Source organism: Hyla sarda, chromosome 2 (genome assembly GCF_029499605.1).
Source record: "Hyla sarda isolate aHylSar1 chromosome 2, aHylSar1.hap1, whole genome shotgun sequence".
In the NCBI taxonomy this organism is placed as follows: Eukaryota; Metazoa; Chordata; class Amphibia; order Anura; family Hylidae; genus Hyla; species Hyla sarda.
The window spans coordinates 42,013,514-42,024,141 of NC_079190.1; positions in this window are offsets into that span (position 1 = coordinate 42,013,514).

Consider the following 10,628-nt stretch of genomic DNA (forward strand, 5'->3'; position numbering starts at 1 on the left):
CACAGCGCACAGTGAATATTGGCAGAATATATCACAGCATTTCGACAAGTCTATGCCCAGAAGACAAAAAGTACAATAGGCCATTTAGGCCAAAGAAAATGAGATAAGAAGAGCAGGACTGAGAGCGGAGGGACAAGTGATTTAATATGTTATTGTGACTTGTTATAGAATGTAAAATCATTATTTCCTCCCTCAAACGCTGCCTTTTATCAAGTCAATGAATAAAAAAAAAGGGTAAATTTTACCGGAATACAAATTAGTTGTTATAAAACTCATAGAACTGAAGGGAATACTTGTGGGTATCTGTGACTAATGCTCATCTGCTATTTATTTCCATTAGTGGAGGCTTCTTGGCAGCTCTGCTTCAGTAAGATACATGGGTGTGTGAACCATAATGGCAGACCAGGTGACTGCTATGGGGCCCTTGGAGAGAGGGGGCCCCATCCTGGTTGGTCCCATTGCTTTTTCTATTGGTAAGAAACTGGGGTAAACTCCTCTCTGTAGAGAAATGCATTGTCAGCAAATTAATGAAGGAGGTATTGTCCATTGGGTCATGGAAGTAAAGAGGAATAAACACCAAACCCATCTGTTCTGGGTGACAAAATCAGATGCCATAATAAGGGGCCCATTACAATATTTCCTAAGGGCCTTCTGGGAAGAGACAACAATGATTGGTGACTGTTGGGAGTCTGTGGTAGTCTAAAATGTATTGTATGTATTGCATCAATGTCACTGGTCCCCTAGAGGAATTCATTCTGAGGGCCATCTCTAATTTTATTGTAGCGGTCAGAGGAGTAGGGGACCGCAGTGCAGGATTCAAGTACGGTACAGCAGACAATGAGGCTGAAGCAGAAACTGACTTTATTAACCAACAGAGTATGATGGCCGGAGAATGATGTTAACAGAAATAACAGATTACATATGTTTACAGCAAAGTTAACTGTAACGTGATACATAAAATGGCGCTCCCGCCAACGCACACACAGAAATACAGGTTCTGTCTACAGAAACCTGCTCTATGCCCTATCACAGGTGAGCACCGGTGCACACTCACAGTTCTGTAGGTACAGCTGCTTTGTCTCAGTCTCTGTGATGGTGGATGCAGTCAGGTCTCTGGGTCACTCCCTTGCTGTCGGTAGCTGCAGTCTATAATGCACTGGTCTGGGTTTCTTTGCTGGTTGTTTATCTTGTTCTGTCACTTGGAGGTCACTGCAGTCTGGTCCCTTGCTCTGTAACTTGCTTGTGGTGTTCTGGGATGTTCTCTCCTCTCTTTCTCTGGTTCTCAGCTGCAGTCTGTAGCATCACAGTTCAGCTCTGTCTCCTGAATTACACAGTCTATATCCTCTCTCAAGGCCACTTTGTACAGTCCCTTTCCTCAGCTCTGCACAGCCATAGAGAGCCGAACACCACACAGTCCCAGGAACTTCCTGCTCCTCCTCCTCTCCAGAAAGATCTCTTCTCTTAAAGCAACAACAACAACTGTGACATCTTGTGGCTGAAAGATGGCATGACAGTCTGTGGGACTTTCTCACTATAAGTACAGTGTACTGGAGTTTAGTCATTCTAGGGGCTGACACCCTACATTATCACTATCTCTTTCCTTATGTTTATGTGCACACAGGATAGATTGTATAGGATCCAGGGCTGACCCAAGACATTGTACTGCCGGGGTCCAAGATTGAAATACCCCCCCCCCCATCCCCTTCCTCTCCAAAAAGCACAATGCAGTGGTCCCTCAACATATGATGGTAATCCATCCCAAATGAACCATCGTTTGTTGAAACCATCATATGTTGAGGGATCCGTGCAATGTAAAGTATAGGACAGTAGTCTACAACCTGCGGACCTCCAGATGTTGGAAAACTACAACACCCAGCATGCCCGGACAGCCAACGGCTGTCCGGGCATGCTGGGAATTGTAGTTTTACAACATCTTAAGGTGCGCAGGTTGAAGACCACTGGTATTGGAGGTTATACTCACGTGTCCCCGCTGCTCCGGACCGTCACCGCTCGTCACCGCTGCCCTAGATGTCGCCTTCCATCGCTGTCGTCGCGTCCCCGGGGTGTCCCCGACGCTCCGGCAAGGCCTCTACTTCCCCGGCATCCTCGCTCTCCGTCGTCGCCATCACGTCGCTACGCACGCCACTCCTATTGGATGACGGGACGGCGTGCGCAGCGACGTGATGACGATGATGGAGAGCGCCGACGATGCAGGGGATCCCGAAGAGGACGTGCCGGAGCCACGAGGACAGGTAAGTGATCGTCAGCGGACCACACGGGGCACCGTAAACGGCTATCCGGTGGCCGCTGAAGCAGTTTGCACTGCCGGATAGCCGTTTATGCGATGGCCCGACATACAAAAGCATCGTATGTTGATGCTGCCTTCAACATGCGATGGCCTCTGAGAGGCCATCATATGTTGAAATGATCGTATGTCGGGGCCATCGTAGGTCGGGGGGTCACTGTATATATGTAGATAGATATAGATATATAAAATAAGTAATGGCACAGGACGCTTCCTACTAGTGTTGATAAATGTCAAAGTGTTCGCACTATTAAAGAGACCAATGCGATGAGACCAATGCAAAAAAACGATGAGACCAATGCGAAGAGACCAATGCAAAAAAACTTGTGAAAGTTCAAAAGGATGACTTTTCCTATAAATAGTTCATACCTTATGATCTCCATGTGATATAGACTCCTTAAGTGTAAACTTGTTACTTCCTTTTGTGCGCGGCGATCCACTTGTTTTCACCGCTGGGAGAACTGCCCCAGCTGGCAGCATCTCAACCAGCAAGTAGCTCCGCTCCGATCTGTTCCGCTCAAGTGATACTGTACGTGACATCACAAAAGAGGTAGTTCGTGGGGCCAAAAGGCCTACTTGTTTTGGAAAGGAGGCGCTTTCCTTCGTCAGGGCTAATTTGGTGAACAGAACTATATGATATTAGAGCAGGGCTGCAAGAGTTAAAGGGGTATTCCGGCTTTATACATCTTATACCCTATCCAAAGGATAGGGGATAAGATGTATGATCGCAGGGGTCCTGCCGCTGGGCGGGGACATGACATCATGCCCCATGACATCTGTGGCGGGCGCTGCCTCTGAGATGGGGACGTGACATCATGCCCCTCCCATAGTCATGAATGGAGGGGGCGTGACATCACTAGGGGGCTTGGCTGTTACATCATGTCCCCGCCTCGGAGGCAGCGCCCAGCACGGAGTGCCAGGGGCTGCACCAAGATCGTGGGGGTCTGCAGCTGTAGGATCCCTGCGATCATACATCTTATCCCCTATCCTTTGGATAGAGGATAAGATTAGAGATGAGCAAATCGAATTGGACAAAGTTGAATTCGTTCCGAATTTCATGAAAAATTCAATTTGGACCAAATCCGAACTTCGACTTGATTCGAAATAACGAATTCCTTCATTAGCGACACCCCTGCGATTATCCTGTATAATGTACAGATGCGAGAGGCTTTCTCTTGCACTTGCATCCCTGCAATAGATAGGACGATTGCAGCGGGTGTCAGAAGTGACACCTGCTGTGATCTGTCCTTAACTGCACCTACTACTGCTCCCAACATGGAGCACACTCTGCTCCATGCTGGGAGCTGTAGTATCTGCATTAATAGACAGATCGCAGTGGGTGTTACTTCTGACACCTGATGCGATCGTCCTGTGTAATGTATAGATGCGGGCGGCAGGCCGCTCATCACTGGTCCCACTGTAGTATGAGTATATGCCGTATATATACCTATTATTCATATTTCCTGCAGAGAGCTGTGGGTGGCTGGAACCATCTGGCCAATCACAGCTCTCTGCGGGAAATATAAATGAGTGATGTGAATTCTATTCACATCACTGGCCGGCCAGAGTATAGGTCAGAGATGCGAGCGCAGGAGAAAGCCACTCCATCTCTGCAATAGATAGGACGATCGCATCGGGCGTCAGACACCCCTGGCAATCTGTCTATTAGTACAGGTACTACACCTCCTATCATGGAACAGTCTGTTCCCTGCTGGAAGTAGTAGTACTACCTAAAAAATATTTTAAAAAATTGAAAAAAAAGTGAAACACACATACACACACACTTTATCAAACACAATATTAAAATACATTACTACTAAAAAAAATATATATAAAAAATATATAATTTTTACATTTAAATGGCCCCTTTCTACATTTTTATTATTGTCGGCTACATTGTTAGGTCCCTGCCCACCTACATAAATTGATCACTGTTTAAAAATTAACATTTTCTTTTTTTTTTTTACTTTCAATATTTGGGAGCGGGCAGGGACCAGAAAATTCAACGCTCAATATTAAAAATGAATGAAGAGTGCATTTCATATTTTTTTTTCTAGTTTTCTTTCTATATCACAATTTTTTTTATTTTCACTTTACTTTTTAGCTCCATAATGGGGCTAAAAAAGTTAAATGAAAATAAAAAAATTTATGATTGTCCTTTCTATTGCAGAGATGGAAGCATCTTTAGCATCACTTATTCATATTTCCCGCAGAAAGCTGTGATTGGCCAGATGGCTAGAACCAATCACAGCTCTCTGCGGGAAATATGAATATTAGGTATATATGCAGCATATATACCTATTATTCATATTTCCCGCAGAGAGCTGTGATTGGTTCTAGCCATCTGGCCAATCACAGCTATACTCATACTACAGTGGGACCAGAGAAGAGCGGCCGCCCGCCCGCATCTATACATTATACAGGACGATCACATCGGGAGTCAGAAGTGACTGCAATCTGTCTATTAATGCAGGTACTACAGCTCCCAGCATGGAGCAGAGTGTGCTCCATGTTGGGAGCAGTAGTACCTGCAGTTCAGGACAGATCACAGCAGGTGTCACTCCTGACACCGATACGATCATCCTATCTAGATGCGAGAAAGCCACCCTCATCTATACATTATATAGAACGATCGCGGCGGGTTTCAGGAGTGACACCCGGGGCTATCTGTCTATTATCACAGGTATTACTATTCTCTTCATGGAACAGTCTGTTCCATGCTGGGAGTAGTAGTACTACCTAAAAAATGTTAAAAAAATTAGAAAAAAAGTGAAACACACACACACACTTTATTAAACACATTATTACAATACATTACTAATAAAAATTTGCCAAGAATTTATTCGGATCAATTCGATGATTTTTTTTAATTCGGCGAATCGGCCAAATCAAATTTTTCTAAAATTTGCTCATCTCTAGATAAGATGTATGAAGCCAGAATATCCCTTTAAATCTGTGAGCATTTTGTTTGATATCAGTTCTCCAGGGTTTCAAGTTTTTAGGAGTCCTATTGTTATGTATCTACATAGTATAATTTCTCTGCAGTTTTCCAAAGTTTTTTATTTATTAATTTTTTTTTTTTTCAATAAATTAGCAAAGATTTCTAACATTTTGTTTTCAGTTTGTCATTATAGGGTATTGGGTTCAGAATGATGGGGTGAAACTTGAGCGAAAAGTTTAGCAGAAGGGCCTGGGCATTATTTCTGAGATACAAACTGTTACACATCCTGTACTTAGTGTTGTGTAGTGTTATACTGTACTGTATTGTTACGCCGAGCGCTCCGGGTCCCTGCTCCTCCCCAGAGCGCTCGCGGCGTTTCTCTCTCTGCAGCGCCCCGGTCAGACCTGCTGACCGGGAGCGCTGCACTGACATTGCCGGCGGGGATGCGAATCGCAAAGCGGGACGCGCCCGCTCGCGAATCGCATCCCAAGTCACTCACCTGTCCCGGTCCCCGGCTGTCACATCCTGGCGCGCGCGGCTCCGCTCCTTAGGGCGTACGCGTGCCAGCTCTCTAAGATTTAAAGGGCCAGTGCACCAATGGTTGGTGCCTGGCCCAATCAGTCTAATTAGCCTCTACCTGCTCCCTGTCCATATAACCTCACTTCCCCTTCCCTTCCTTGCCGGATCTTGTTGCCTTTGTGCCAGAAAAAGCGTTACAGTGTTTGCCTTACCAGTGTACCTGACCTATTGCTGTTGCTATTGACTACGAACCTTGCCGCCTGCCCCGACCTTCTGCTACGTCTGACCTTGCCTCTGCCTAGTCCTTCTGTCCCACGCCTTCTCAGCAGTCAGCGAGGTAGAGCCGTTGGCGGTGGATACGACCTGGTTGCTACCGCCGCAGCAAGACAATCCCGCTTTGCGGCGGGCTCTGGTGAATACCAGTAGCAACCCTAGAACCGGTCCACCGACACGGTCCACGCCAATCCCTCGCTGACACAGAGGATCCACATCCAGCTAGCCGAATCATAACATGTATTCATTCATCTTAGAAGCAATGCTTTGGTTATAGTTGCTGCCATTACAAGTCTACTAATATTCCTAAATCCCCATCAAATTTTCCTAACATTATCCCCATTAATTTGCAAGAAACCGTTATCACGGCCCGAGCACATAGCCTCATACTCATTCACATGAATGGCATTTCCCATGTCCCTAACAGCTTTCTGGTTCCTCTAAATCCTTTTGTAATAATCCTGTCCACTTCTGTGTTAATATCATCCTAAATATTATAGCATATTATTAAAGGTATTAATGCTACTCTATGAATCACTGGTTTTGAACCTGGGGCTGAAAATTACAATTCCCATCATTCCTCTACAGCCGTAAGGTTTATAGTAGAAGCTGTAGTTTCGTAAATTCGCACTGTCAGATACAACAACTTTTGATATGTTAGAAAGAATGCAAAAACAATTTGTTTTGCAATTGCATTAATCAGAAAATTTTCAGTATTTCATACTGAAAAAAACTGCCAAAAAAGTGGCCACTAGGGATCCCCCTGCCTCCTGGGACACATACCAGTCCTTCAGTGTCCAGTAGTCATCGACACATCATGGACACCATGAGTGAACGACAGGGCTGCAGGCAGGTCATGAGCTGCTGTGCTTGCTCTCGGCCCTCTGTGAGTCAGAGCAGAGAGAGGGAGGGGGAGGAGTTCTCACAGTGAGGAGAAGAGAGGACACGCCGCATGCCTCTGCATGGACAGAAACCTCACTGAGCAATGATAGTAAGTAAATAAAGGTAATGACAGGGGGGGTCTGAAAGGTATGCTTTAACAGAAGAAGAGATATAGTTCACAGATCACTGCCCATAACTATCTACAAAGAAACATAGTCTGCCCAATAACTAGATGGGCCAAAGACATTATTAAATCTATGAAAAAGAATACAGTATGGCAAGTGTGTTCTAGTACCAGAGTCACTGACACAATCCTCTATTACAGGGATATTCCGGCCAAAGACATCTTATCCCCTCTCCAAAGTATAGGGGATAAGAGGTCCGCTGCTGGGACCGCGATTGTTTCCGGGACTGGAGATGTGATGTCCCCTTGTGATGTCACACCACATCCCTCCATTCATGTCTATGCCACACCCCCTCCCATAGACATGAATGGAGGGGGGGTGGCGTGACGTCACGAGGGGGGGGTGGCGTGACGTCACGAGGGTGCGTGGTGTGATGTATCCAGTCATGGAAACACAGAGGTTTCCGAGACTGGAGCAGCAGCCCCGCATAGAATGTGGGTGCTGCACGGAGATCGCGGGGGGTCCCAGCAGCAGGCCCCCCGAGATCAGACATTTTATCCCCTATACTTTGGATAGGGGATAAAATGTCTTTTGCCAGAATACTCCATCCCAGCAATGATAGGGCTAAGCAGACTCTACTGTATATACAGTGTCCCACTGTGTACCCTGCAAGGCCTGTTGAGTGGTGGTTGACGGTGCTTTATTTTTATATGTATTTTTTTTAGATTTATTTGTACTCTTTGTGATTTTATATTGTTCTTTTTAATGTTGTGTGCCATTGTTATTGTGTTACAGTGTTTATATCACTTCTGACCAGGAGTAAGGGGTTAACCAATGCTCTACACATGCATTGGACGAGGAGTCTTCTCTAGGCCCTGCCTAGAGTAAGGCTAGGTTCAGACTACGGAATTTCCGCCTGCAATTTTGCTTTGAAATTGCAGGCAGAAATTCCGCTTGCTAAAATGTATAGTGTAGTGAATAGGTTTCTGTTCACAACTTCACGCTTCGGAATTTGTGAAGCGGAATTTGTGAAAGGAAAATCCGCTTGGAAATTTCCGCCTGAAGAATGGCATTGCTCATTGTTCAGGCGGAAATACTCACAGAACACATTGCAGTCTATTGGAGACTGATTCAGTCAGTGCTAGCAGCACTCGGAATCTCCGGGCGGAAACTTTCTGCCCTGAGAGTCCGAAGTCTGAACCTAACCTTAGTTGTAGAGAGTTATGAGAAGGAGAGAGGAGCCCATGTAGGTGCTGTAATGCTTATCTCAAACTGCACTTTAGGCAAGATGGCCACCCCCATAATCATGTACAGAAAATAAAATAATAATTTATTAAAGTTATTAAAAGTATTTCAGTATTTAGTATGAATTTAAAAAAATGATATACAGTATATATATAAAAATATATAAAGTTGCTGAGTTGCCCATAGCAACCAATCAGATCGCTTCTTACTCCCTAAATATGCAAAATTTCTTCTTTAAAAAAAAAAAAAATGTAACCTCACAAACATTTTTGTTTTGCAGTATATTTTATGGTAAAATGAAAGGTGTCAAAGTACAATTGGTCCTGCAAAAAACAAGCCCTGATATGGGTCTGTAGATGTAACAAAAAAAAGTTATGACTTTAAGGGTGTATTCACACAAAGGAATTGACAAGGAATTTACTCATGTAATTCTGTGCCTGTATTCTGCTCCAATTCCACCTTGAATGAAAGTTCTAATTCTGCATCAATTCCGCACAGAAATTATAGCGTGTGAACATAGCCTATGGCCGCGTTCACACAATGGAAAATCCACATATGTGCCTAAATTCTGCATGATTCCGCATCTCAGTAAAAAGATAGGGGAAGATTTATCAAAATTGTCTATGTCCCGCATCAATATAGACCAAACTACAGAGGGTTAGGCCGGTCTATTGTGCGCCTAATTTATCTAAGGTCGCACGGCTCTTGATAAATTCTGTGCACGGACATCGGGATCTATACTTTAGACTGTATTTAAAACTGCTCCAGCATGGTCTGACATTTCGGCGCACTTTCAGCCGATGCGACTTGTCGCCGAAAAGTCGCTTTTGATAAATTCAGCACCAATGCATTTTTCCATCTAAAATAGACTAGAATGCATCATGTTCTAAAAATCCTCTAAAGCAAAAGTCTCGAAAAAGTCGCACATAATTAGACTGCGACTTTCTGTGCGACAAATTTAGACAGGAAAAAACAGTCTAAATCCTTTGATAAATCTCCCTTATAGACTTTATTTAATAGAACACTAAAAATGTGTGCAGATTCTGCAGAAATCAAGCCCCATTGACTTCAATAGGATTCTGCAGACCAGACTTATCTTTTTCCGGAGCACGAAATGCAGAATTTGAGCAGCGGATTTCCACGTGCAGAAATTCTGCTGTGTGAATGACATTGCGGAATCCCATGGAAGTTAATGGGCAATAAATTCATGCAGAAAACGCATGCATAATTCCACGCGGAATTTCCGTTGTGTGAACGTGGCCTAAGGGCTCGTTCACATGGGCGGATCCACAGCGTATTTCATGATGATGGATCCCTACAGTGTGTCTGAGCTGTTCCTGCTCAGAGTGGCAATCTGCCACTACGAGCAGTCATACTGCAATATGCCAGTCACCGCGTGCATGTGCAGTATGCTTGCACACATTGCGGCTGCTCTCGGCCTAGCTCAGGGAGCAGGGGGAGCAGCCGCGACGTGTGCAAGTACACCGCACATGTGCATGGTGACTCGCACTTCACAGCAGTGTGTCTGCTCATAGCGGCGGATTGCCACTCCGAGCAGGCACATCTGAGACACACTGTAGGGCTCCAGCGTCGGTGGATCCGCAGCATAAACTACGCTGTGGATCCACTCGTGTAAACAAGCCCTAACTGTTCTTGATTCTGCTTGAAAATTAATTACCGTCATTACTGTCAAGCTGTTGTGGTGGCACAGTACAGGAGTTGCACCCCTGTACCCTAGTTGCCCTGTCTGGCAGACTCCATACAGTGACCCCTGTGTCCCCTTACACCTGTTCCCCTTGTTCCTGTGCTTCTATGCCTATGTTATGCCGTATGTTGTATATAAAATGAGTTATAGCTTTAAGAACAGTTGGCATGTGATTAACCTGTTGTCATGTGATTGTAACCCAGTGAGGTGTCAGTGACCATGTGACCTAAGGGTGACCTATGGGACCCCTCAGAATTTTCCCCATATAAGCCCTGGGTGGAGCCTCTGGCTCTCTCTTTTCCTGCTTAGCTGAGTTGCAGCAAGGCCAAGTCCTAGGTGCGTGTCTGGAGTCCATATGAGGCCTAAAGTCAATCAAGCAGCCACGGATTCTCAAGTACATTGCCCCACAAGTCAAGTCAAAGCCTGATAAGTTACAGAAGAGGTGAAGTCAGTCATAGTCTGCCATAGTCAAGTCAGTCCAAGTCATCCTGTCTCAAGTCAGCGTGGCCAGCATCCAAATTGTCCAAGTCCACTATAAGTCCCAGCAAGCCCTAAAGTCTCTGAAGTCCCTGGTCACCTCCGTGGGCATAGCCAAGCTGTATAGACTGTTACATCTGTCTGACTCAGTAAAGC